General features: G+C 42.9%; 1 pseudogene; it reads left to right on the plus strand.

Annotated features, from left to right (window-relative positions):
• Window positions 1-1,824: 1,824 nt before the first annotated feature.
• LOC126625700 (uncharacterized) lies at window positions 1,825-27,607 on the plus strand (annotated as a pseudogene).

The raw sequence follows: 27,607 nt of genomic DNA on the forward strand, positions 1-27,607 counted from the left end.
GTGCGATGACTCTGATTGGATAATCGTCTCCGCATAACGATTGTTATTTGTGGTGATTAATGGTCACGGTTGGATTTTGCGCTAAGTGAATGCTATAAATACAAGGTGTGTTGTAACAAGAAAAAAGACCTCCAATTCAACACACAACTGCTCTGCGTAAATTCTCTCAACAACCTTGAGACTTCCTTTTCTTTTTTCGCCAACACACCTTGAGTTTGGATAAACAGCATTGTGAAGGCAAACCGTGATATCTTCAGTCGGCATAGATAGCACTGTCATCGTAGAACCAGCCAGTCTCGCAGCATCTTCAGTCGGCATAGATAGCACTGCGTCGAGGGTGACTGGTTATCTATCCAAGTCTCGGTCGAGAAGGATTTTCGAATCCTTATTGGTTGAGATCATCTCATTAGCCTTCTCGGTGAAGTGAGGTGTTACAAGTTATTACATTCGGCACGTTGAAAGCCGAATTTGATATTGAACTTCGTAGAACTAGCAGCCTTGTCTTCAGGTTCTAGAACCCGAAGGCCAAAAGTGTTCCTTCCTCGGTCGCAGTCGTGAGATTTAGAAGTCAGCAGCGCACCCAACGCAACATCAACAAATTTTACTCCTCGACCGAGCTTGGCCGACGAGTTGGCACGCCCCGCATTCAACCGAAGGACGTAATTAGCTCATAGATTACTCGGCCTGCGCGCCACATAGGCTTGGTAGTTTTTAGGGTCAACAGGAGTGTATAATGAAATTTTTAAAGTGCTGCTAACAACTCCTTTATTTTTTTTAATTTTCATTATCAGTTATCGAACAAATTTTCAGTATCTAAAAATAAAAATAAAAATAAAATAGTTATTGAATGATATTTCTGCGATTTTGAAAGTGTGAATATGCATAGTGAACGTTGAGATTCTTTGCAGATAATATTAGGCTCGTTTGGATGTGCTATTAAAATGATTGGTGCTTCATTCAAGAAGCACTTGAAGTGTTTTTTTTTCTAGGATTTATTTGCATTTAAACCAATGATTGATTCTAAAAATATTTTCACCAAAACTACTTTCACTTATTTTAAAAGCACATCCAAACGAAATGAATCTTGCATGGTAGTTTTATGGTTACGTTTGAACTCATATGCAAAGAGATTTTGAATAAAAAAATGGGGATTCAACTAAAGTCACCCACTAACAATCACTAGCTGGCCCAATAGTTGAGAGACGAATTCTATGCCGGTATTTCATACAACATATTCTGAGTTTGATTATTGACGTTCGTGAATCACACAATAGTAGTAAAAAAGAAACTAAAATGACTTTATAAATCTTCTCAGCAAAAAAAAAAATATCGAGACAAAGCCACCGATAAGATTCCATTTAAATAATTAAATAAATAAAGTCGGCCACTAGCAAAATGAAATTGCCAACATAGAAAGTTTGTTACATAATATGTGCAAGCCGAAAGGAAGCGAACAGTGTGGATGAACTCATGCTTCAAGTCATCAACAACACGATCCAACGGTTGGGGTTAAACAATTGCCAACGAAAGTTATCAACCCATCTGTCTGCTAGTGCTTGCGTGGTGCCAAAGAAAGTTATCAACCCATCTGTTTACGCAAACCAATGGCGCCGTGGCAGTAACACCTCTCGGCATTTAGAGAAATTTTTAGTTATGACGGGAACATGTACACTATGTATTTTTATAGAAGTAATGAAAAATTTTAATTTTTAAATTATTAATCTTTTAACGCACATAATTCATAATTTATATACCACTTCGTATGATCGTATGCGCGTCCGTAGACACAGCGAATTAAATAATTAAGAAAAAATTAAAATATTATTTCAGAGAAGCATTTCGTTTCGGGTAGACCTGCTCGCGCGATGACATACTAAAAGAGGAAAAAAAAACCGCTACATTTAGCAGCTATGCGCATTGCGCACCCCTTTTCCTCCCCCGCCATCGCGACACCTCGGCATCCACGGCGATGGCCGCCCACGACCCGCCGGAGACTCTGTACAAAGTTCTATTCGATCGTTGCCGGAGCCTGGAGGCCAGTCACGCCAGGCTCCGAGCTGAGTTCCACCAGCTCGGACACCAGAGGAGGAGGGAGCAGGAGAAGCGAGAAGAGGAGGATGAGGTGCTGAAGTCAGACTATCCCGGTTCGCTGTTCAACGTGCCCGGTTTCTTCCTCTCGGGCAGTACGTACAAAGCCGTGTTGGATTCAATAGGCCACGCCGTCCATGTCTGCGTAGCTGTTTGGACCCAAATTTACACCATCGGCTTGTGAAATCAAGGCCGTTGAATGAACATAGCTCCCGACTGTTGGATCAAGAAATAAAAGTCATTATTAAAAGATAATGATTTTTATCATAATTATCTTTTAATAATGATTTATTATGAAAGATGAGATATATATCTTGAAGTATGACAGCACAACTGGCGTGTGAATGTGTGGATGGGATTGGATTTAAGTGACAGCCATCAAGATGCATGCATTGGATGAGTTTAAATTATAGGAAACCTAGGTAGACTAGGCTTTTTGTTTTACTTGGTGATGGATGTGGCAGACATGCCGTGGGAAAAGCTATCAGATATAAATATATATATATATATATATATATATATATATATATGTTTGGTGGTTGCCGTACATTTTGGCAGTCTGCATACCATGGGAAAGGTGCAATATATATATATATATATATATATATATATATATATTTAATTGGTGGTTGTTTGGGTGAAGGTTATCCAAGTCACGTCAGGAATTTGAAATAGAACTCTACTCGAGAGTCAGGCCGTGCCAAGCAAGTACATCAGCCACTATAAATACAGAGTCGCGAACAACGGGAAAGGGCCCCCTGCAAATCAATACAAAACTGCCCTGCGCAAACTCTCAACAACTTGAGATTTTTTTCTTTCTTTTTCGCTGACACATCTTCCGTTGGCATCAACAGCACTGTGGAAGCAACCAGTGATATCTTAAGTTGGCATAGATAGCTCTGTCACCGTAGAATCAGTCGATCTCGCAGTATCTTCCGTTGGCATCAACAACACTGCGGCGAGAATGGTTGATTACCTATCCAAGTCTCGGTCAAGAAGGATTTCCGGATCCTTATTGATTGAGGTCATCTCATTAGCCTTCTCGACGAAGTGAGGTGTTACGGCATATCGAGCTCGGCGCTTTGCTCGCCGAGTTATTTTATGATTGGATATTCCCAAGTGGGATTTAGAGTTCGGCATTCGGACGGCCGAACCACGTTCACCATTAAAACTTATATCTGCTTTGAATATTTGTGCCCTTACACTCTGGTGTCGATTCGGCGTGAGTTTACTCTGATGAATAACATCACTGTGACTGAATCCGACGACGACGACTCGTGAACTTCGTAAGAATAGTAACCTTGTCTTCAGGTTCGAGAGCCCAAGAGACTGAGACGTGTTCCTTTCTCGGCCGCAATCGCAAGACGCAGAAGTCAGCCGCGCACCCAATGCAACATCAACAAATTTTACTCCTCGGCCGAGCTCGGTCGACGAGTTGGCACGCCCCGCATTCACCGAAGGACGTAGTTAACTTATATAATTACTCGGCCTGCGCGCCACGTAGGCTTGGTAGTTTCTAAGGTCAACATTTTGGCACGCCCAGTGGGACCCAGTGCTAAAACTACGAAGTTCACATGATAGATCAAGATGTCGATCAGGCTCCATTTAGCCGATTGCACGAGCTCCTAGAGGAATTGAAAAAATACAATGAGGACAGTAAAAGATCTTTGGAAGTGGAAAAAGTTCTTCGTGGCCATAGAGAGATGCAAAAGTCATTCGCTTACATGATGAGAATAAAAGCTCCTGTTACCTTGCAAGAGCAATGGGTAAATGAAGACAGAGCTCGATTTAATGCCTGGCTAGATGAAGAACGTTTTCCTTACGTTTCTGATTACAGATCAATTCCATTTGAAAAATGGTTAGGTCCAAAGGCCGGGGGGCAAATTTCCACTCCGGCCACAACCAATATTCGGCCTAAGAAAATTGTTAATTTGGCCGAAGAACAAAGGTCACCTATTTTTTCGGTTGAGACTGAAAGTGTGGTAGGCCTAGAAGAAAATGTTCAAGTTCATGAGCCACAAATTGAGTTAGAAAATGATTCGTCAGAGGAGTGCTCCAATGACAAACAAGGCCGAGACATAGGCCTAGCCGAACAAACTACGCTACTCGATATGATTATTGGGGATAAAGCTGATATGGAGAAATCTCATTTGGCTAAGTTATTTGAGTTAAAAGCCGAAATTGACCAAATTATTATGCCTGGGGGGCATAATAATTGTTCAACACATTCGGCAGCCGAAAGTGGGAAATATTTCGCCAAGTCAAAAATATTTGGAGAAAATTCTTTATTCAGCTTAAGGCGAAATCAATTTCAAAATTTCGTTATTACCAGATCTCGGCTTGGAATAAAGCATCGTTGGCCTCCTCCTAACTATGGTTCGGCCACTTTTATTTCCATTTAAAAAAAAATTATTTTCTTAATCATCTGGCTAATTAAGCTGATGCATAAAAATAAGGGGGGCAACAATAGTGCGGCAATCCCAATATATATATATATATATATATATTAGATGGTCGAGGAAGCAATCCAAACTTATATATTTTAGTTGGCCGAGAAAAATGGCCTCGGCCTCGGCCCCATTACAAAACAGAGCCTTGGCCAAAACATATATATATATATATATATATATTTGGCCGTTCATTTTTTCTTGGCTTCGGCTTCGGCCCACTTTACAACTATATTTGCTTTCTCGTAATGAAAAAAAAAAAAAAAAAAAGTTTCGGCCGAATGAAAGAAAGGTTGGCCGAATACAATGCATTTAGCTGAATATAATAGGATATATATATATATATATATATATATATATATATATATATATGTGCCAATTGCATCACCCTATTCTCCTCGGCCTCGACCTCAGCCCACTTTACAAAATAATATATATTTGCTTCCAAAGTCACTTTCAATCATGTGAGGTGTTGTCAGAATCCATTGGAAAGTTGAAGATTTAGGGCCGAGCTTGGCCAACACGTCGCGGTATATATATATATAGAGGCAGGCCAAGCTGTCAAAGATTTTTCTCGGCCTCCTTTTCCCCCAACCTTTCTCGACCTACACCACACATGCCGAGCTCGACGAGGTATTACTGCCGGGTGCTGGTGCTCGACCATGAAGTCATTTGGCCTGCCATGTATGTATATTTCTATGGCCATTCAGCTTTGGACTACTGGTGCGGCCTGCCATATATCTATATATTTGCATATAGAGATGTTGTTGTCGATGATCAAAGTTTTTCGGCGATACGGGATCTTGTTGGCTGGAAATAATTAATTTCCTTAACCATTCGGCTTAAGAGCCGAAGCTCAAGGAAACTGGGGGGCAATGTTTGGACCCAAATTTACACCATCGACTTGTGAAATCAAGGCCGTTGAATGAACATAGCTCCCGACTGTTGGATCAAGAAATAAAAGTCATTATTAAAAGATAATGATTTTTATCATAATTATCTTTTAATAATGATTTATTATGAAAGATGAGATATATATCTTGAAGTATGACAGCACAACTGGCGTGTGAATGTGTGGATGAGATTGGATTTAAGTGACAGCCATCAAGATGCATGCATTGGATGAGTTTAAATTATAGGAAACCTAGGTAGACTAGGCTTTTTGTTTTACTTGGTGATGGATGTGGCAGACATGCCGTGGGAAAAGCTATCAGATATATATATATATATATATATATATATATATATATATATATTTGGTGGTTGCCGTACATTTTGGCAGTCTGCATACCATGGGAAAGGTGCAAAATATATATATATATATATATTTAATTGGTGGTTGTTTGGGTGAAGGTTATCCAAGTCACGTCAGGAATTTGAAATAGAACTCTACTCGAGAGTCAGGCCGTGCCAAGCAAGTACATTAGCCACTATAAATACAGAGTCGCGAACAACGGGAAAGGGCCCCCTGCAAATCAATACAAAACTGCCCTGCGCAAACTCTCAACAACTTGAGATTTTTTTCTTTCTTTTTCGCTGACACATCTTCCGTTGGCATCAACAACACTGTGGAAGCAACCAGTGATATCTTAAGTCGGCATAGATAGCTTTGTCACCGTAGAATCAGTCGATCTCACAGTATCTTCCTTTGGCATCAACAGCACTGCGGCGAGAACAGTTGATTACCTATCCAAGTCTCGGTCGAGAAGGATTTCCGGATCCTTATTGATTGAGATCATCTCATTAGCCTTCTCGGCGAAGTGAGGTGTTACGGCATATCGAGCTCGGCGCTTTGCTCGCCGAGTTATTTTATGATTGGATATTCCCAAGTGGGATTTAGAGTTCGGCAATCGGACGGCCGAACCACGTTCACCATTAAAACTTATATCTGCTTTGAATATTTGTGCCCTTACACTCTGGTGTCGATTCGGCGTGAGTTTACTCTGACGAATAACATCACTGTGACTGAATCCGACGACGACGACTCGTGAACTTCGTAAGAATAGTAACCTTGTCTTCAGGTTCGAGAGCCCAAAAGACCGAGACGTGTTCCTTTCTCGGCCGCAATCGCAAGACGCAGAAGTCAGCCGCGCACCCAACGCAACATCAACAAATTTTACTCCTCGGCCGAGCTCGGCCGACGAGTTGGCACGCCCCGCATTCACCGAAGGACGTAGTTAACTTATAGAATTACTCGGCCTGCGCGCCACGTAGGCTTGGTAGTTTCTAGGGTCAACAGTAGCTTCCAACGGAGAGATCAATTACTGGTAAGCGTTCGTGCGCTAAAAACTACATCGTTTTAATTGTTTCGTGAAGTTATATGTGTTTTTACTGTGTCGAATTTTCAGGGTGGTGGTACTGTATATGTGATATCGATGAAACAATTTTTTATTTTTTATTTTTTAATTAACTTCACAAACTGCGATTTTGGTAAAAGTAATTGCTTCAAAAGTTAGTTCAAGATCGAGAATTTGAGGTTAATTCAAGGATTTTAGATAATCACAAACGAATGTTGTAAGGTAAGTGTTTGATATAATATATCACAAAGATCTTTTGTGATAAAACCCGACACTTGCTATGCAAGTTTGAGATGGTATTTGTTATTTGATAAAATCCCGCAATCAAGTGAGTAGTAGTAGGCCGCTGGGTTTTTGTATCCCTAAAGTTGAATTTGTCCCGAATGTTGTATGTTGAATTAATTTTTGAAATCTTAATAACGAACACTTTAGATGGCAACAGACATATTGTAGACATCGAAATTTCGGTAAATAAATGTTGATCGATAAATCAAAGTTTCAATGCTCATGTATTACATAAATTTTACACGTAGCGTGTGACTCGACGAAAAATTGAAATGAGTTGGAAAATTCATCAAACAGGACACGTGTCAACACCTGGCAGAAACGACTTATTTCATCTGGAATATTATATTCAAAATTAGGCCTTGGAAATTTCTATAAATAGAAGACTAATTCATTCATTTGAAAGGAACCAAAATCATTAGGCAAAATTCTTGAAGTTCTGAAGCTCTGAAACTCCGAAGCTCTCAAGCATCCAGGTTCCCGAAGAATCAAGAAAGCTCTTTTCGTTCTTCCTTCTTCGTTCATCGTTCTTCCAAGATCAAGCCCCAACGGCTCTTTGGATCAACAATCATCCACCAATTCAAGATCAAGCCCCGACAGCCCTCGAAGAAAGTGTTCTTCGTTCTTCGTTCATCGTTTTTCCAAGATCAAGCCCCAACGGCCCTTTACACCAACAATCATCCACCAATTCAAGATCAAGCCCCGACGGCCCTCGAAGAAAGTGTTCTTTGTTCTTCGTTCATCGTTCTTCCAAGATCAAGCCCCAACGGCCCTTTACACCAACAATCATCCACCAATTCAAGATCAAGCCCCGACGGCCCTTGGATCAACAAGCCACCGTTCTTCAAGATCAAGCCCAAAAGCCCTTGAAGATCCGTTCATCACTGTTCTTCAAGATCAAGCCCAAAAGCCCTTGAAGATCCGCTCATCACCATTATTCAAGATCAAGCCTCAACGGCCCTTGAAGAAACACTCATCCTCAAGATCAAGCCCCAACGGCTCCTTGAAGATTCGCTCAAATCCACCTTCAAAGATCAAGCCCACGGCCCTTGAAGAAACTTCCAACAGTTTATCCAAAATCAAGCCTTGACGGCCCTTGGATCAATGAAACATCCACAAATCAACACCTTACGGAGATCGAATCAGAGGATCAAAATAGAGAGAGATTGTAACCCAAAATCATCAAATACAAATATTATTTTGTGCACGTCGTTCTTATCTCTTTCGTTTTCAGGAAATTTTCGTGTTTACAAATTGGCACGCCCAGTGGGACAATCTCTACCTCTCATCTCTTTCTCCGTTCAAGAAATTCAAGCACACTTCCAAAAATCAATGGCATCAAGTAAAGGACAAGCTGTTCTCACAAAGGAAAGAAGCCTAAGCACTTCCGCCATGAACGAAGCATCCATTGGCGCCACAAACGCTTCTCAACATGCCACTTCAAAGTTGGTGCCGCTAAAAGAGCAAGGGGAGCATCAAAGGCGCGAGTCAGTCATCAACCTGACCTCGTTGGGGGCACCAAAGCATGCTACTGAGGCACATAAGATGACATCCCAAAGCAGCCAACGACGTTCTTCGTCAGCATCTTGGATATCTAAAGGAAAGTCACGTCTATTGGTTGCAGAAGTCATGACCATCGGCGTTACCTCCATCGAAGAGCAATTGGCTCAAATGAATGAAGCAATCGCAAGGCTAACCCGAACTGTGGAAGAAAAAGACTTGCAAATTGCAGCACTAGTCAACCGATTGGAGGCACAGGACGGCGAGAAACCCGACCCAGAAGATGAGCCTACGGTGGAGAGAATCGATGTGAAGCCAGAGCCAGACCAAGCAGCGGCACTCATGGGATCTCTTTCTATCCAGCAGCTACAAGAGATGATCACCAACACCATCAAGGCACAGTACGAAGGGAGCTCAAATACCTCCGGGTTGTACTCGAAGCCGTATTCAAAGAAGATTGATGCCTTAAGGATGCTGAGGGGTTATCAACCGCCAAAGTTCATGCAATTCGATGGAAAGGGAAACCCGAAACAGCACGTTGCCCATTTTGTTGAAACTTGCAACAATGCAGGGACCGAAGAGGACTACCTCGCCAAGCAGTTTGTGCGCTCGCTGAAAGGAAACGCCTTTGAGTGGTACATGGACCTAGAGCCTGAGTCCATCAACAGTTGGGAGCAATTGGAGCGGGAATTCCTCAACCGCTTCTACAGCACCCGCCGCACTGTGAACATGCTAGAACTGACGAGCACAAAGCAGTGGAAGGACGAGCCAGTCATTGACTACATCAACAGATGGCGCATTCTAAGCCTTGACTGTAAAGACAGGCTCTCGGAAACCTTTTCAATCGAGATGTGCATCCAAGGCATGCAATGGGGTTTGCAATACATCCTTCAAGGCATTAAACCACGGACCTTCGAGGAATTGGCCACCCGCGCCCATGACATGGAGTTGAGCATCGCCCATCATGGGAAGAAGGAACCGATCGCCGACTACAAGAATTGCAAAGTTCTTGAGACAAAGGTGGAGAAGGCTGCGTGGAAATCCACCAAGGAAGCAATGACGGTCAACACAGCTCCCGTCAAAATCCTTACACGAGGCAAGGTGATTCAAGCTGAAGCTTTTCGTGATCAAGAGATGCGTAGACGCATTTTGAAGGAGCTTGAAGAGAAAACTTATCCATTCCCCGACTCTGATGTGGTTGCCATGTTAGAAGACTTGCTGGAAAAGAATGTGATCGATTTGCCTGAATGCAGACGGCCAGAAGAGATGAATCGCACTGACAGTCCAAGATACTGTAAATTCCACCGTTTCATCAGTCATCTAACTGAAAAGTGCTTCGTACTGAAAGATCTTATCATAAAACTAGCACAACAAGGGAAAATCGAGCTTGACCTCGAAGACACGGTTGCGGTACACACTACTACTATCGTGTTTGGATCACTCGATCATGTGCCTCTTCGAAGCATGCATGACCATTCCCGTCAATGTTCAAGTCACACGGCACTTCCTACACAACCATTACCGGGGGCAAGCAACCAAGATGCATCTACCAGTAATAAGGAAGGGTGGACATCGGCGACCTACAAAAAAACAAGGAAGCCAAGACCACAAGCCACAAGGCCAAAAGAGGAGCCTAAACCCTCCCCTCGAACTTTAGTCTTCGACAGGCTGGATCATTCAAAACCTAGAATTTCGGCACTTGATCGCATCAGTGGTCGAGACCGAACTTCCGTCTTCAAAAGGCTTAAGACGCCAACACCGCAAAGATCTGTCTTTGAAAGGTTATCAAAACCCAAGAAACAAAGCGGCAAAGCTAGATCTCCCCCGCAACAGTCGGCTGTGGGCAGACTTGAAGAAACTAACAAGTCTTCTAGAAACAGGAAGACAACACCAAAGGGAGAAAAGCTCGACAGTCTAGCAGGAAAAGACGATGTTCAAAGCTTGATTCCTTCAAGGATGAAGCGCCAAGCAACTTTGGAAGTCGACACAAAAGGACCACTGAAGGTAAGGAGGCGCACCATCATCTACACCGGCCAATCTTCACGCCAACAAACCCAAGAGGATCGCACTGAAGAAAAGGCCCAAGATGACAAAGAAGACAAAATCCCTGAAGAAAACCTCACTTCCGGCTCTGTCAACTCAAAATCTTCACCTTAATCGCTGGGGGCATGCTCCAAAACCATGCCAGTCAAGCCAAGCGAAGTTGAAGGATGGATTCATGTCACTCCAAAGAAACTGCACAAGAAGCATATGTCTTCTCCACAAGTGTACCAATCAGAAAGGGGGCAAAGCAGCTTTCGTCAACCTCCAGAACAATGTGAAAGTGTTGGAGATAATGAAACTTTGACACAAAGATCATCCATCCCCATCACGATGTGTGACATCTTCCCGGAAGACTTCTTCAGCTACTCAGTCAAGGCTCCTTGCTATGAAGATTGCGAGGAACAACTCTCCCGGATTGCTTGACGAACCACCAAAAGCTCCTTGTTCGCACGAGCCTAAACTGCACGAACCAAAGCTCCTTGTCCGCACGAGCCTAAACTGTAGGACACAAGGCTCCTCGCCTGCACGAGCTGAAACTGCAACACGGCACCAACACGCTCCTTGTTCGCACGAGCCTAAAATGCACGAACCAAAGCTCCTTGTCCGCACGAGCCTAAACTGTAGGACACAAGGCTCCTCGCCTGCACGAGCTGAAACTGCAACACGGCACCAAACGCTCATGGTCTGCACGAGCATAAAAGGCAACACCAAAGCTCCTGGCCCGCAAGAGCATAAACTGTGTACGGCAAAATCATCATCAAAATCATTGTTAAATTCATCGCTCATTTGAACTACGTTTTGACTTGATCTCTTTCTTTGGAAGGGTACGTAGGCAACTTGAGCATTCAATTTCGAGTTCAGTCACATCAAAAAAAAAAAAAAAGGGTTTGATTAAAGTTTCATTGATAAAGGTCAATTTTATTATAAAAAAATTGCAATTTTCTTCGTACAAAATTAAATTACAGTTTCTTAAAAATAAAAAAATAAAAAAAAGAAAAAAGAATACATATGTTATTATGTATTTACCCAAAAAAAAGAAGAAGAAAAAGATACAATTTCTTCAAAAAAAAAAAAAGGAAATATATATACATACAAGTCCAGGCCCAGTTCCTTTGCGCCTTCTCAGCCCAATATCGCATCTAATCCGGCTAAAAACGCTCTCTTTCTCCAGCTGGAAATACACTAGCACATCATCTCCATATTCCTCACCATGCTCATCACACTCGGTGCTCTCACTATCGAGTCCATCACAGGATCACATGGCAAGACGCCGGAAAAGTGGAGCTCATCGAAGGGTCATCCTACTTGGGTCAGCTGTTCCCCTTAATATTCACCTCCTATGATTGCAGTTCAAGGCTTTGTTATAGGTGAGATCACCCAACAAAAGAAGCAAAGGTGATGAGCAGGTGTGGTTACGAGCAGGGCGCCATGGCAGGCTGCGAGGGGATGGATTCAGTCATGTGTTCAAAACCATGTTGTTTCAGCCTTCTGAATCCTCCTTTCAAAGACAACCTCACATTCCAGCAATCCTACCAAGAAGGGATCTGTGACTCCCAAGCCATGAACATCCAGCAGCTGCAACGGCCTGGCATACCTAATGAAGATAGTGTCATCAGAGGTAGGCATCTCGATGATCACGCCGCTGCCACACACGTCTATAATCAAGGGCCTGGTAGCAGATATGATAGATTTCTACAACCAGTATAGGAGCATTGGGCCATGGCTGAAGCGGAAGAGCCCGACGGCGGAGTTAGATAGGAAGAAGAGGAAAACGTGTCGCCACCGTTTTGGCTCCAAGCCTCCAATTCTTTCCGGCAGTCCAACCATCGCAGCAGCCGCCTCGGCCGCTCTGCCTCCTCCGTTTTCTTCAGCTCCGGTGCCTTCGTTTTCGCCTTGATCGTCATAGCTCTGAAACAGTGGCAACGACAACAATGTTAGCAGTCCCATGTCGTACGATGTTTCTTCTCCGTAGAAATTTGAGAAGTCAAACCCATCAACCCCACGTCAGTGGTACGATCAGGATTCAGATCGGAGTCGGACGGTTGATAATCAAAGCAGTGGTGCTACTAGCACGATGGACAGATGAGTGAGGACCAGCAGTTCGTACCCGGATCTGCGTCAACAGGAACCTTCATGGAATGTGGTTAGGGACGAACGGTGGCGATCCCACGATGATACCCATGTGGCCGGTTATCGGATTCCGGGTTCAGATCTGCAGCATCAGCTCCACCGCCGTCACTGGTCGTGGCATGAAGAACCAGCAGAGGTTGTAGCACAAGAAGAACCAGCAGAGGTTCTAGCACAGGAAGAACCGGCAGAGGTTCAAGCATGAGTAGGATGTGTACTACAAGAATATACCAGTAAACACTTTTGTGATCCATGCGGAGCAAGTTAGTTCTTCACATGCACAGATTCAGGTTATTCAATCCTATTCTCCGCCACCATCGCCGCCGAGGACAAAATCTCCGCCACCTCCACCGCAGCTGCCACGTCACTTTCTCTCCTGCAGCGCTATGAGCAGCTTCGCCTCCTGGAAACTTCTCGCAAGCTTGCCGTCGCTGGAAAAGCAGGCTGACTTCCTCCACGACCAGACAGCCACAACCTCACTGGTGCATGCTCCATCTCCGTCGTCTTCCGTTCCTCCTTCTACCTCCTCCTTCTTCCGTCTCTCGGACTCGGCCTGGGTTTTCACCCACGAACCCAGCTTGCAGAGAGCACCATATATATAAAAAAAAAGAGAATAAACAAAATAAAATTATAAGGGTTTCGGTGCATTAGGCACCATACAAAAGAAATAATAAAAAAAAAAATATTAAAATAATATATATATATATATATATATATATATATATATATATATATATATGGATGGTGCATCAGGCACCATCTGCAAAAAAAAAAAAAAAAAAAAAAAAAAAAAAAGAAAGTGGATCCTTGGTGGCTAGCACCATGTAAAAAAAAAAAAAAAGGGAAAAGGTTTTGGAATGGTGGATCAGTCCATGTGAAAAATTAATATGTATGTATGTATGTGTGTGTGCATAATATATGTATGTTTACAGCAAAAAAAAAAAAAAAAAAAAAAACAAAACAAAACAAATGCATTGAGAGAAATAAAGTCCGTTTTTATTAATTTTTTCTGGAAATTTTACATAAATTTGCATTATACATACTTAAAAAAAAAAATCAAATCAAATTTACAAGAGGGGATCTTCAAGGACGATCAGGTGCCGCCTCACCACTCGGCAGAGCTCCAGAAATGAGAGGCGCCGGAGGTTGACTATTTGAAGCCACACCACTCGGCGGAACTCCAGGAAGAAGAGGAGCCAAAGGTTGATCATTTGGAGCTTCATTACGCGGTACAGCCCCAGAAGACGAAGGCAAATGCTGCTGGAACAAACCCACAAACCTCTGATGATCAAGTAAAATCTGACCATCAGATTCCTGCATCTGGTTAATCTTCCTCTTCATGTTTGTCGCATAGCTATGTGCTTGCTTATGCAACTGTTTATTCTCCTGCTTGAGCCCTCTAATCTCCTGTTTGAGACTTATCACTTCAGCCGCCAATGATTCAACTTGACGGGTTCGAGCAAATAAGCGTTGGGCCATATTAGACACAGAACCTGCACACTGCACACTGAGAGCCAGAGAATCCTTAACAGCCAACTCATCAGACCGTTTGGAAAGTAGTCTGTTATCTCTAGGAGTGACAAGGTTTCGGGCCACCACCGCAGCAGTCATATCATTCTTCACCACCGAATCCCCAACGGTAAGAGGACCAGTAGGGGATATGAAGGATGGGCGCCATATGTTATCTGGAGAAGACGGGGCTGCCTCTTCACCAAGGTTCAAATCAAAACGACGGTCGGAGGGTCCAGACATTTTCAAAGGTGTTAAAGAAAGAAGAGGACGGACGAACCAAGATCTTAGAAGTGCAAGAAGGGAGTTTCTACAAGCGAAAATTCAAGTGCGCTTTGAAACGAACTGCGTGCCTCTATAAAAATCAACTCGACGAGATTTCAGAGATTGAAGAGGCGAGCTCAAAATTCGAAGAGGCCAATTCAAAAAATCGAAGAGGCAAGCTCAGAAATCGAAGAAGCATCTTGCTTTTCCAGACGCGTTAGCACCCGTCACGCGTAAACTCAGCTTTGCGGGAATCACGGGCAATTTGTTAAAGCGCCAATCCCAGATATCGAAGAGGCGCCAGTCTTTTCCAAACGCGTTAGCACCCGTCACGCGCAAACTCAGCTTTGCGGAAATCACGGGCAATTTGTCGAAGCGCCGATCCCAGATATCGAAGAGGCGCCAGTCTTTTTCAGTCTCGTCAACACCTGTCACATGCACACTCAGCTTGACGAAAATTACGGATAATTTATCGAAGATTTCTGATAAAGAAGAAAGCACGTGAAGCCATACTGATCAATCACGCATTGGTTGTCGACACGAGTAAAAGAATAGTACCTCTACAGGTACTAAAGAATTTCCTATAACTGTCCACTTTCACCCTCCATAGCAAGGCAGACATACATAACCTTTCTTCATCTCCGAGAATGCCTTCCCAACGAAGCCTCTCGAGTCACTCAGTGTTTCTTATTCCTTGGGGTACCTTTGCAAAAAAACGACACCAAAGCAAAAGTATCTCATATCACCAGGGTAGAAAGCAAGAGTATCTCATATCATGCGTTCTCCCTGTCCTTTCCTTTGTCCTTGTTCTTACCTACAAAGACAAGGATAAAGAAAACAATATGCCGGAACCTCCACTCAAACTCGGATGCCACATTTGCCTGGAGAACAGATAAGGCAAGTGAAAAATGATACCTTGCAGCATGTGGAGACAACGTGCAGAAGAAACAAGCAGAGAAGAATGCAGTCTTCACAGTCAGCTCAGCAGAAGGAGTCCGAGTTGAGGAACTCAAGAAGCTGCCACATCTGCCTAAAGAAATAAGCAGAGAATAATGCAGCCTGCACAGTTAGCTCAGCAGAAGGAGTCTGAGCTGAAGAACTCGAGAAGATGCTACATTCTGCCAGAAGAATAGATAAGACAAGGGAAAATGATACATTGAAGCATGTGGAGACAAGCACAACAAAGCATGTGCCGATTCATCCGCTACTTCTTCAAAATCAAAAGTATCTCATATCATCAGGTTTGCAATCACTCTGGGTGGAGGACTCGTTTTAACCCTCAAATTCTTGGGTCGACTTGCTAGGCGTTGTGGGTTGCATGTGCCGTTTCACCACCCTTGAATCAAATCCTTAAAGATCAAGTCACCAACTGGAAGAAGAGCCCATCAATCTTGAAAATCATACCGTTGACCAAACTGCTCAGGTGTGAATTAGAAAGATTGAACAGAGCAACAAGTCGTCACCTTCACCTCGTGCCTGCTTGTCATGTGTTCGAGTCAACCTTCAAGAATCAAGCCTCAACGACCTTTGAAAAAGTTTCCAGCCAAATTCAAGATCAAGCCTCGACGGCCCTTGAGGAAATCACAAGTCCGATTCAAGATCAAGTGTCTACCACTCTTGAATCAAAACCTAGTTCAAGAATAAGCTGTGGAAAATCAACAATTGGAGGAATCCAGAAAATCCTCCAACCCAGTTCAAGATCAAAGCTGTGGAAAGTCAACAAAGCGCAAAAACAAATACGTGCCGATTCATCCACTACCAAAGCCAAAGATCATCTACCACATGAAGCTCCTTGTGGTCCAATTTCAACCTTCAAGATCAAGCCTCGACGGCCCTTGAAGAAATTTCAAACAAAAGTTCAAGAACAAGCCTCAAACGGCCCTTGAAGAAATCTCAAACAAAGTCCAAGAACAAGCCTCAACGGCCCTTGAAGAAATCTTCAGCCCAATTCAAGATCAAGCCTCGACGGCCCTTGGATCGACATCTACATTAAGGGACTTCAAAACGCATCTCCTACACGCGATAAGCACATGTATACGACGCGCCTTGAAGTGGGGGCATTTGTAGACATCGAAATTTCGGTAAATAAATGTTGATCGATAAATCAAAGTTTCAACGCTCATGTATTACATAAATTTTACACGTAGCGTGTGACTTGACGAAAAATTAAAATGAGTTGGAAAAGTCATCAAACAGGACACGTGTCAACACCTGGCAGAAACGACTTATTTCATCTGGAATATTATATTCAAAATTAGGCCTTGGAAATTTCTATAAATAGAAGACTAATTCATTCATTTGAAAGGAACCAAAATCATTAGGCAAAATTCTTGAAGTTCTGAAGATCTGAAACTCCGAAACTCTCAAGCATCCAGGTTCCCGAAGAATCAAGAAAGCTCTTTTCGTTCTTCGTTCTTCGTTCATCGGTCTTCCAAGATCAAGCCCCAACGGCCCTTTGGATCAACAATCATCCACCAATTCAAGATCAAGCCCCGACGGCCCTCGAAGAAAGTGTTCTTCGTTCTTCGTTCATCATTCTTCCAAGATCAAGCCCCAACGACCCTTTACACCAACAATCATCCACCAATTCAAGATCAAGCCCCGACGGCCCTCGAAGAAAGTGTTCTTCGTTCTTCGTTCATCGTTCTTCCAAGATCAAGCCCCAACGGCCCTTTACACCAACAATCATCCACCAATTCAAGATCAAGCCCCGACGGCCCTTGGATCAACAAGCCACCGTTCTTCAAGATCAAGCCCAAAAGCCCTTGAAGATCCGTTCATCACTGTTCTTCAAGATCAAGCCCAAAAGCCCTTGAAGATCCGCTCATCACTGTTATTCAAGATCAAGCCTCAACGGCCCTTGAAGAAACACTCATCCTCAAGATCAAACCCCAACGGCTCCTTGAAGATTCGCTCAAATCCACCTTCAAAGATCAAGCCCACGGCCCTTGAAGAAACTTCCAACAGTTCATCCAAAATCAAGCCTCGACGGCCCTTGGATCAACGAAACATCCACAAATCAACACCTTACGGAGATCGAATCAGAGGATCAAAATAGAGAGAGATTGTAACCCAAAATTATCAAATACAAATATTATTTTGTGCACGTCGTTCTTGTCTCTTTCGTTTTCAGGAAATTTTCGTGTTTACACATATGCTATCCCATGTGAAGTTAAATTGCTCCAAAAATTGATATTTGTTGACACTGCATCGCGTATTAATTCAGGAATCGAAAAGCGGAGGATCTCTATGGATGGAAGGACTATGAAGTCCTTGGACATACAGATGCTAAGATCCTCATTGCTGAGGAATCATTTGCACCTCTAAAGAGAATCATGGAAAGGTTGAGCATTGGGCTATCATGGTCAGGTCAGTTCCCTCTTAAGAAGAGGTCCGGAGAAATATTTATGGCGATGGTGACCAAAAGCCCGTTGTATGAGAAAGATGAGCTTGTCGGTATTATCACCATTTCAAACGACGTGGCATTGTTTAATAGAATACAAGCATTCAATGTGAAAGCATTCAAGGATCGTGCCAATGTCCAATATAAAGGATTGCAGTTAAAGCATCCGAGGCCACATATTGCAGCAGTGCCACATATTGCATTGTCTGTTTCTAATCTGGTGCTTATTTGCTATACAATCGCAGTTCTTTTGATTTCATTCAGCTAACTGAAATTTTGCTATACTCATTACGCTGGTGAACTTATCAGGCCTCAAGACTTCTATCAAGAAACGAAGACGATGTATACAATTCGAGTGCAATGAACAAGGGTAGAGAGGACTCTACAATACACACCAAAGATGCTGACTTAGAAAAACCTGGTAAACTGGTGAGTCTCTGTCATACTAAATCATGGTTTCTATGTTTTTCTTTTCTTTTTATTCCCTTGTAGAGTGTGTCTAAACTATTTTGGTGAGATGGCTGCAGGGAGCTAAGTTCTTTGCAAAGCTGCGTACCATAGGAACCAACAAAGGTGGAAAAGATGACGATAGAAGCTCTCAACAATATGGTAGGACTGGTGCTTCTCTATTTAGAAATGAAGTGAGTAAGCATCCTAATTCCCCAAGAAAGTCAAAAGCATCTAGTTCATGCCACTACTTTGTTGATACAAACAGTAAGGAAGAAAGACCCGGCAAAGGGAATTCTTCTCATGATGATAATAGAATTCATTCAAATGCGTATGGGCACAAAAACTCAAGTCCTTCAGGTGAGGGTTCCGATTTAGCCTCTTCAAGGGAGCACAATGAGTATTTTGGGTCACCCAGACCAGGTTATCTACTGCCAAGATTACGCTACCAAGTGGATGGGAAGGATCCAAAACCTGAAGAATGCAACTTGAATACGTTGGAGATACAAGGACGAAATGGTAAACAACTACCAAATTCATACAGCAGTGGTAGTTGTTCAAGCAAGGGGGATAAAGACTCTAATTTCAGAGAAGAGAAGAGAGTGAGATTTCGTGGGATGACTTGCATTTGGGAGATACTATTGGACAAGGTAGAGGCGTCTATTTGTGTTCTACATCTAGTTTCCTTTGCTCTAAATTCAAAAAGCCTGAATGGTTTGTTCTTGCCTCACAGGTTCATGTGCCATTGTTTACTGTGGTATCTGGAATGGATTGGTACATGTCTATATTGCAGTGTCCTTAATATCTTACTCAACATCAATAATTTGACCTTTTGACTGAATAATGTTTTTTGTGTCTTTTGTGTAGGATGTTGCTATTAAGGTTTATTTTAAGAATGAATACAGCGAGGGTATTTTACAAGACTACAAGAAGGAGGTGCTATAAATTCTCAGTTGACTTTTATTGTTTGTAAATGTTGTTCGAGAAAGGAAGCTGAACCCAGAATCCCTTTTTTTCTTTCTTTAGATTGATATAATGAAAAGATTGCGACATCCTAATGTCTTGTTGTTTATGGGAGCAGTATACTCACAAGAACGCCTTGCCATCGTCACAGAGTATTTACCAAGGTAATTGGAACTATATTACTTTTCAATGAGTAGTCAGTGAATGATATTAAGAGTTGACGCACTGCTGCTAAGCTAGTGTATTTCATGTTGTGTTAAATATTTTATGAGTTACTTTATGCTAAAGACAGATGGAGAGGTTATTTTCATAATCTTTTCAATGAAGGATATGAAAGGAGTGCTTCTTTAGGGGAGTTGAGTAACTCAGAAGAGTGTAGAAACTACTCTTTTTATCGTCGAATCCGGAAGGAAGAAGTGGTTGTAGCTTTGAAGAAGATGAAGCATAGAAAAGCAATAGGCCCAGACGATATACCAATCGAAGTGTGGAAAGTTTTGGGAGAGACAGGTATAACATGGCTCATTGACCTTTTCAATAGGATTTTGAAAACGAAGAAGATGCCAAATGAGTGGCGAACGAGCACTTTGGTGCCTATCTACAAGAATAAGGGCGACGTACAAAATTGCATGAACTATAGGGGTATTAAGCTAATGAGTCATACAATGAAGCTCTGGGAGAGAGTCGTTGAGCATAGATTGAGGCAAGAGACACGGGTTTCGGACAACCAATTCGGGTTTATGCCAGGGCGCTCAACCATGGAGGCAATCTATCTCTTACGAAGATTGATGGAAAGATATAGAGATGGGAAAAAGGATTTACACATGGTCTTTATAGATTTGGAGAAAGCGTATGATAGGGTCCCAAGAGACATTCTTTGGAGGATTTTAGAGAAGAAAGGAGTACGAGTAGCATATATCCAAGCTATAAAGGATATGTATGAAGGAGCAAAGACTGCCGTAAGAACTCATGAAGGACAAACTGAAAGCTTTCCCATAACTGTAGGATTACATCAAGGCTCATCCTTAAGTCCTTACCTTTTTGCGTTGGTAATGGATGAGTTAACAGGACATATTCAAGATGATATTCCTTGGTGTATGCTTTTCGCAGACGATATAGTGTTGATAGATGAAACTCAGGAAGGGGTAAATGCAAAGCTTAACCTTTGGAGAGAAGTGTTGGAATCTAAAGGTCTTCGCCTAAGCCGATCAAAGACAGAATATATGGAGTGCAAGTTCAGTGCAAATGGAGGCCAAAACGAGTTAGGGGTGAGGATCGGAGATCAAGAAATACCAAAGAGCGACCGTTTTCGTTACCTAGGATCTATCTTGCAAAAGAACGGAGAATTAGATGGAGATCTCAACCATAGAATACAAGCTGGATGGATGAAGTGGAAGAGTGCATCCGGCGTGTTGTGTGACCGCCGTATGCCACTGAAGCTCAAGGGAAAATTTTATAGGACGACAATAAGGCCGGCGATGCTGTATGGCACAGAATGTTGGGCGGTGAAGCATCAACACGTACACAAAATGGGTGTAGCGGAGATGAGGATGCTTCGTTGGATGTGTGGGCACACGAGAAAGGATAAGATTAGGAATGAGGATATTCGGGGTAAAGTAGGAGTAACCGAAATTGAAGGAAAGATGAGAGAAAATCGGTTACGGTGGTTTGGACATGTGCAAAGAAGGCCTACTGACGCTCCGATTAGAAGATGCGACTATGGGACAGAGGTTCAGGGCCGAAGGGGTAGAGGAAGACCTAGGAAAACTTTGGAAGAGACTCTAAGAAAAGACTTAGAGTACTTGGATCTAACGAAGGACATGACACAGGACCGAGCACAATGGCGCTCTAAGATTCATATAGCCGATCCCACTCAGTGACTTGGATTTTCCAAGTCTCCAACCGAGAAGTTTTCCTCACTCAGGAAATTAAGGAAACACTACCTCAACCTACATGCTCCACTCACAAAGCTTCAACAAAAGAAAATTCAAAGAACTTAGCGAAGAAGGCTTTGGTGTAATTAACACAATACGTTGAAATGAAGGAAAGCTTATTTATTGATATCCCTGATAAGCTACAAATATGTACATATACATAAGTCAAAATAAACAAACAAGAGGGAGCCTTCACAAAGGTTGCTTAGGAGAAGTCTCAGCAGTCGGTAGAGCCCTAGAAAGAGAAGGCATCGGAGGGGGATCATTCGGAGCCTCAGTACTGGACAGAACCCTAGAAGGAGGAGGCATCAGAGGTTGATCATTTGGAGCTTCATTACGAGGTACAGCTCCAGAAGACGAAGGTAATAAATGCCTTTGGAATAAACCCACAAATCTCTGATGATCAAGTAAAACCTGACCATCAGATTCCTTCATCTGGTCAAGCTTCCTCTTCATGTTTGTAGCATAGTCATGTGCGAGCCGGTGCAACTGTTTATTCTCATGCTTGAGCCCTCTAATCTCCTGTTTGAGATTCATCACTTCAGCCGCCAATGATTCAACTTGGCGGGTTCGAGCAAATAGGCGTTGGGCCATATTAGACACAGAACCTGCACACTGAACACTGAGAGCCAGAGAATCCTTAACAGCTAACTCATCAGACCGTTTGGAAAGTAGTCTGTTATCTTTGGGAGTGAGAAGGTTCCTGGCCACCACCGCAGCGGTCATATCATTCTTCATCACGGAATCCCCAACGGTAAGAGGACCAGTAGGGGAGACGAAGGATGGGCGCCATATGTTGTCTGGAAAAGGCGGAGCTGCCTCTTCAACAATGTTCAAGTCAAAACGACGGTCGGAGGGGCCAGACATTTTCAGAGGTGTTGAAGAGAGAAGAGGTCGGACAAATCAAGATTTTAGAAGTGCAAGAATGGAGCTTCTACTGGTGGAGATTCAAGTGTGCTTTGGAACTTAATGCCAGCCTCTATAAAAATCTGCACTCGACAGAGCTTCAGAAATCGAAGAGGCGCCTGCTCAAAAATCGAAGAGGCGTTTGCTTTCTCAAAAGCTGGGCTGCTCAGAGACCACGAGGGTTGATCTCATAAATCGAAGAGGCGTTTGCTTTCTCAAAAGCTGGGTTGCTCAAAGACCACGAAGGCCGATCTCAGAAATCGAAGAGGCGCTTGCTTTCTCAAAAGCTGGGCTGCTCAGAGACCACGAGGGCCGATCTCAGAAATCGAAGTGGCACCTACTTTTCCAGCCTTGTCAGCACCTGTCACACACACACTCAGCTTTGCGGAAATTATGGGCATTCTGTCGAAGACTTCTGGTGAAGTAGAAAGCACATGAGTCCTACTGTTCAATCACCCACTTCCCACACGCAACAGTAGCTCATGGGTACCACAGATAACTTTGCCAAAGTTCTCTGCCAAAGTCGAGCACGTGAAGCTTGCAGCTCCCACTACATCGCTCTGACCAAGAAGGGTAAAAGAATAGCAAAGAAACAGCACTAACAAAGTTTAGACACATAAATTTTGAAGGTCTAGCTACCATATTATTACCCACAAGGGTAAAGGAACAGTACCACTGCTGGATAATTGGAAAGTCCCTGTGTGTCAACCTCTGTGCTTCGTGGCAAGGTAGACTAGCAAACATGCCCAACCTTTACTCACATTCGAGAAAACACTCCCAACAAGATTGCTTGCTCCAAAATCGAAGAGGCACCGTCCTCCGAATCTCGAGAGCCAGACTCCCAACATGACTACTTTCTCAAAAATCGAAGAGAGGGTAAAGGAACAGTACCATTGCTGGATAATTGGAAAATCCCTATGTGTCAACCTCTGTGCTTCGTGGCAAGGTAGACTAGCAAACATGCCCAACCTTTACTCACATTCGAGAAAATACTCCCAACAAGTTTGCTTGCTCCAAAATCGAAGAGGCACCGCCCTCCGAATCTCGAGAGCCAGACTCCCAACATGATTACTTTCTAAAAAATCGAAGAGACACCGCTCTCCGAATCTCGAGAGACAGACCCCCAGCATGATTGCTTTCTCAAAAATCGAAGAGGCATCGTTCTCCGAATCTCGAGAGCCAGATCCCCGATAGGATTGCTTGTTCGAAAACCGAAGAGGCAACACTTTCCCAACTTCAAGAGCCGGATCTCCTTGGATAAAGTTGTCTGTAATCTTCACACGCAACATCACCTTTCCAGATACCACAGACCACTTTTTCAAAGTGCTTTGACAGAGTTAAAACATGTGAAGCTGGCAGCTCCCACTACCGTGCTATGACCAAGTAGGGTAAAGGAATAACATTACTACTTGTTGTTAAAGAGACTCCTATATATGTCGACCTCTATCCCCAACGGACAGGCAGACCTGCAAAAATGCTCAACCCTTCCTCATATCTGAGAGGGCTCTCCCAACGAAGCCTTTCGAAATATTCAGCTTTCTTTCCCCCCGATAATATCTCTGCAAACAAGCTATACTAGAGCAAGAATATCTCATATCATCAGGGTTAAAAGCAAGAGTATCCCATATCATGCTTTTTCCCTGTATTTTCCTTTGGCCTTGTTCTTATCTGCAAGACAAGGAGAAAGAGAGCAATCAGTCAGCACTTGGAATCAAGCTTCCAGCCAGGAACTGACTGCCTGGAACCCCTTACCTGATTACTTACCTGCCATTGCTCTCGAGTACTTATCTTCAACATCTTATGCTTCCAGGGAAGATACCGCATCTGCCTGAGGAACAGATAGGGCAAGGGAGAAGGATACAAGGAAGCATGTGGAGACAAGCGAAACAGCACACGTGCCGATACATCCATTACTCTGTCAAAGCAAAAGTATCCCATATCAGCAGGGTCGAACGTACTCTAGATTTGATGGACTTGTTTTGACCCTCAAATTCTTCAGTCGGCCTTATACTCTGGAGGAAACCAGAAAACCCTCCAGCTCAAGTTCAAGAATAAGCCTGTGGAAAGTTACTTCTTCAAAAGCAAAAGTATCCCATATCATCTCTTCTCATGTTCTTCTCTTTATCCTTCATGCTGCCTGCAAGATAGGGTGAATGTGAACAATCAGCCGGAGCTCTGATTGCTTACCTTGTCTGCCACCTCTTTCAGCAGATCCTCTAGCTCGGCGACTTGGGGGACTCCTACTACATGGTTTGTATCGCGCTTGACCAAGCCTGAAACTACAAGTAAGCTTCAAGTGAAATTGATACATTACCTTGTGCATCTCCACCAGTTAAAGATACCACCCCTGGATGGAGGAAGAGTACTTCCAAAGAAGATGCCACATCTACCTATGAGACAGATAAAGCAAGTCAAGACGATACCGCACTCCAATACTTAGAAGTTTCGTGATTACGAGATCATTCTCCCACAATATTTCCTAATGTCATTTGTACTAAATCATTCACTTGTACTCACTAAAGGAGAGCTTGAACCTATGTACTTGTGTAAACCCTTCACAATTAATGAGAACTCCTCTATTCCGTGGACGTAGCCAATCTGGGTGAACCACGTACATCTTGTGTTTGCTTTCCTGTCTCTATCCATTTATATACTTATCCACACTAATGACCGGAGCAATCTAGCGAAGATCACAAAAAGCGACCGTTTTCGCTACCTACGATCTATCGTGCAAGCGAATGGAGAATTAGATGGAGATCTCAACCATAGAATACAAGCTGGATGGATGAAGTGTAAGAGTGCATCCGGCGTGTTGTGTGACCGTCGTAGGCCACTGAAGCTCAAGGGAAAATTTTATAGGACGGCAATAAGGCCAGCGATGTTGTATGGCACAGAATGTTGGGCGGTGAAGCATCAACACGTACACAAAATGGGTGTGGCGGAGATGAGGATGCTTCGTTGGATGTGTGGGCACACGAGAAGGGATAAGATTGGGAATGAGGATATCCGAGGTAAAGTAGGAGTAGCCAAAATTGAAGGAAAGATGAGAGAAAATCGGTTCCGGTGATTTGGACATGTGCAAAGAAGGCCTACTGACGCTCTGGTTCGAAGATGTGACTACGGGACAGAGGTTCAGGGCCGAAGGGGTAGAGGAAGACCTAGGAAAACTTTGGAAGAGACTCTAAGAAAAGACTTAGAGTACTTGGATCTAACGGAGGACATGACACAAAACCGAGCGCAATGGCGTTCTAGGATTCATATAGCCGACCCCACTTAGTGGGAAAAGGCTTTGTTGTTGTTGTTGTTGTTGGTATCATCCTGAATGGTATCTTTTCTGTTTTCTTTTCAAACCAATCTCGTGAAGCCATAATATGCGCATATCATCAGATACTGCTCTCCTTATCATATGGCAATTATGGACGAGTAATTAAACTGATTTCATTTTATCTGGCCAGGGGAAGTCTCTTTAAACACTTCACAAGAACAATCAGACATTAGACATCAGACGGTGGCTGGTGATGGCTCTTGATGTTGTGCGTCTACACTACTCTCTCTTTCTTTCTCTCTCCCTGTGTCTGCACACTGTTGCTTGTGTTCACATGTTCGTTACAACCAAAATTATGCTTTCTAAGAATTATAGATGCATGAAACAACCACAAATCCAACTTTGGTCATTCACATCGGGATGTCATGCTCACATTTTACAGTGCTTAATGCTTATGCAGTTTTGTATATGCAAAGTCATGCGAATCAGTTACCATTTTCACATAAGCCTTTCCGGCTTTCAGCTGTCAATAGAATAACAAATTTACTCTTATACTACAGGCTAGAGGTATGAATTACTTGCATCATAGAAATCCACCTATAGTTCACAGAGATTTGAAGTCGTCTAATCTGCTGGTCGATAAGAATTGGACTGTCAAGGTAATGTTAATTAATCGATGGCCACTACTTATTCAAGTAGATTGAGTATACACCAGTTGCTTAGACTAGTGTTTTTCTGTCAGGTTGGAGACTTTGGCCTGTCGAAGTTGAAGAATGCAATCTTCTTGAGTGCAAAATCCGGGAGAGGAACATTAAGGATGTCCTTCTAAAGATACTTTTAATTGCGGAGTGTGCTCACAGATAGCTTTACATTCCTAAAAATTTGAGAAACAGAAAAATGAAGGATTCTTGTTTGTTGATATTTTGAATCTCTGCTGATTAAAGTGACCACCTTTATTTAATAATCTCACTTTGACATCTTTATTTTACTAAATGCAGCCTCAGTGGATGGCCCCTGAAGTCCTTCGAAACGAACCATCTAACGAGAAGTAATTTCTGAAAACTGATCTATATAACTTGTCTTGCATGTCCAGACATAGAATCATATTTTCATAAGTTACCGTTTTATAAGATGAGAATTTTATGGAGCATCGTGGGCATTTTTATGTCTGCTATGCCGTAGTTCAAAAATTATGGAATCATATGATCTTGGAATTTAGTGGCAGCCAATCCAAGTAGCGGTCGAGTAGTCATAGCACTGTAATCGACTATCTAACAATAATCGAGCCTGTATATCTTGTTTTCTTCCATTATTGAGCAAGCGTTTGGTGACATTTACATCTGATACTGAGTTTTCCTCTCTTGAAACAGGTCAGATGTGTATGGCTTTGGTGTCATCCTGTGGGAACTAGTGATTCAATCGGTCCCATGGAATAACCTTAATTCCTTGCAGGTGCCCTCTCGTTTTTCTCAATGAGCACGCTTGTGCACGCATAATGGCACAAACACTTTGATGCTCTTTGATTTTCTCAAATCTCACTCAAAATTGTTCCTTTCAAATGAAAGGTTGTTGGAGTTGTAGGGTTCATGGATAGAAGGTTAGACATACCAGAAGGCCTCGACCCCCAAGTCGTGTCCATCATCGAAGACTGTTGGCAAAGGTACGTACATTCAGCTATCTAGCTCAGTTTTGTTAACTGAAATTCAAACTTTCGAGTTGAAACTAAACCATTCTTTCTTGCCAACAACGATCAGCGGCCCGGAACAACGTCCATCGTTTGAAGACATAATTCAGAGAATGAAGGGCCTAATCCAGAAAGTTGAATCCTTGTCTGTAAGGAGGAGCTCAGAATCATAAGTATATAATGTGGTTTAGGTCAGACAATCAGATGTGGTACAATATTTGAGAGATGACTGATTGAAGGAGGCACTCCTTCAAAGTGTGGTGTGATTCATCCAACGGTTGAAAACTGTCGGTTTTAAGATAGGCAGCAAACATTGCCCGTCAAGGAGCTACTCTGGTTTGTTGAATTCTGACATTCTACAATTGTAAACCTATTATATTCTTTTGTTATGACAACTACTATAAGTCTATAACTGACGCTGCATGCCAACGAGTTTTGCGAGTCCCAA

The sequence above is a fragment of the Malus sylvestris genome, chromosome 6, assembly GCF_916048215.2.
Source record: "Malus sylvestris chromosome 6, drMalSylv7.2, whole genome shotgun sequence".
NCBI classification, from domain to species: domain Eukaryota; kingdom Viridiplantae; phylum Streptophyta; class Magnoliopsida; order Rosales; family Rosaceae; genus Malus; species Malus sylvestris.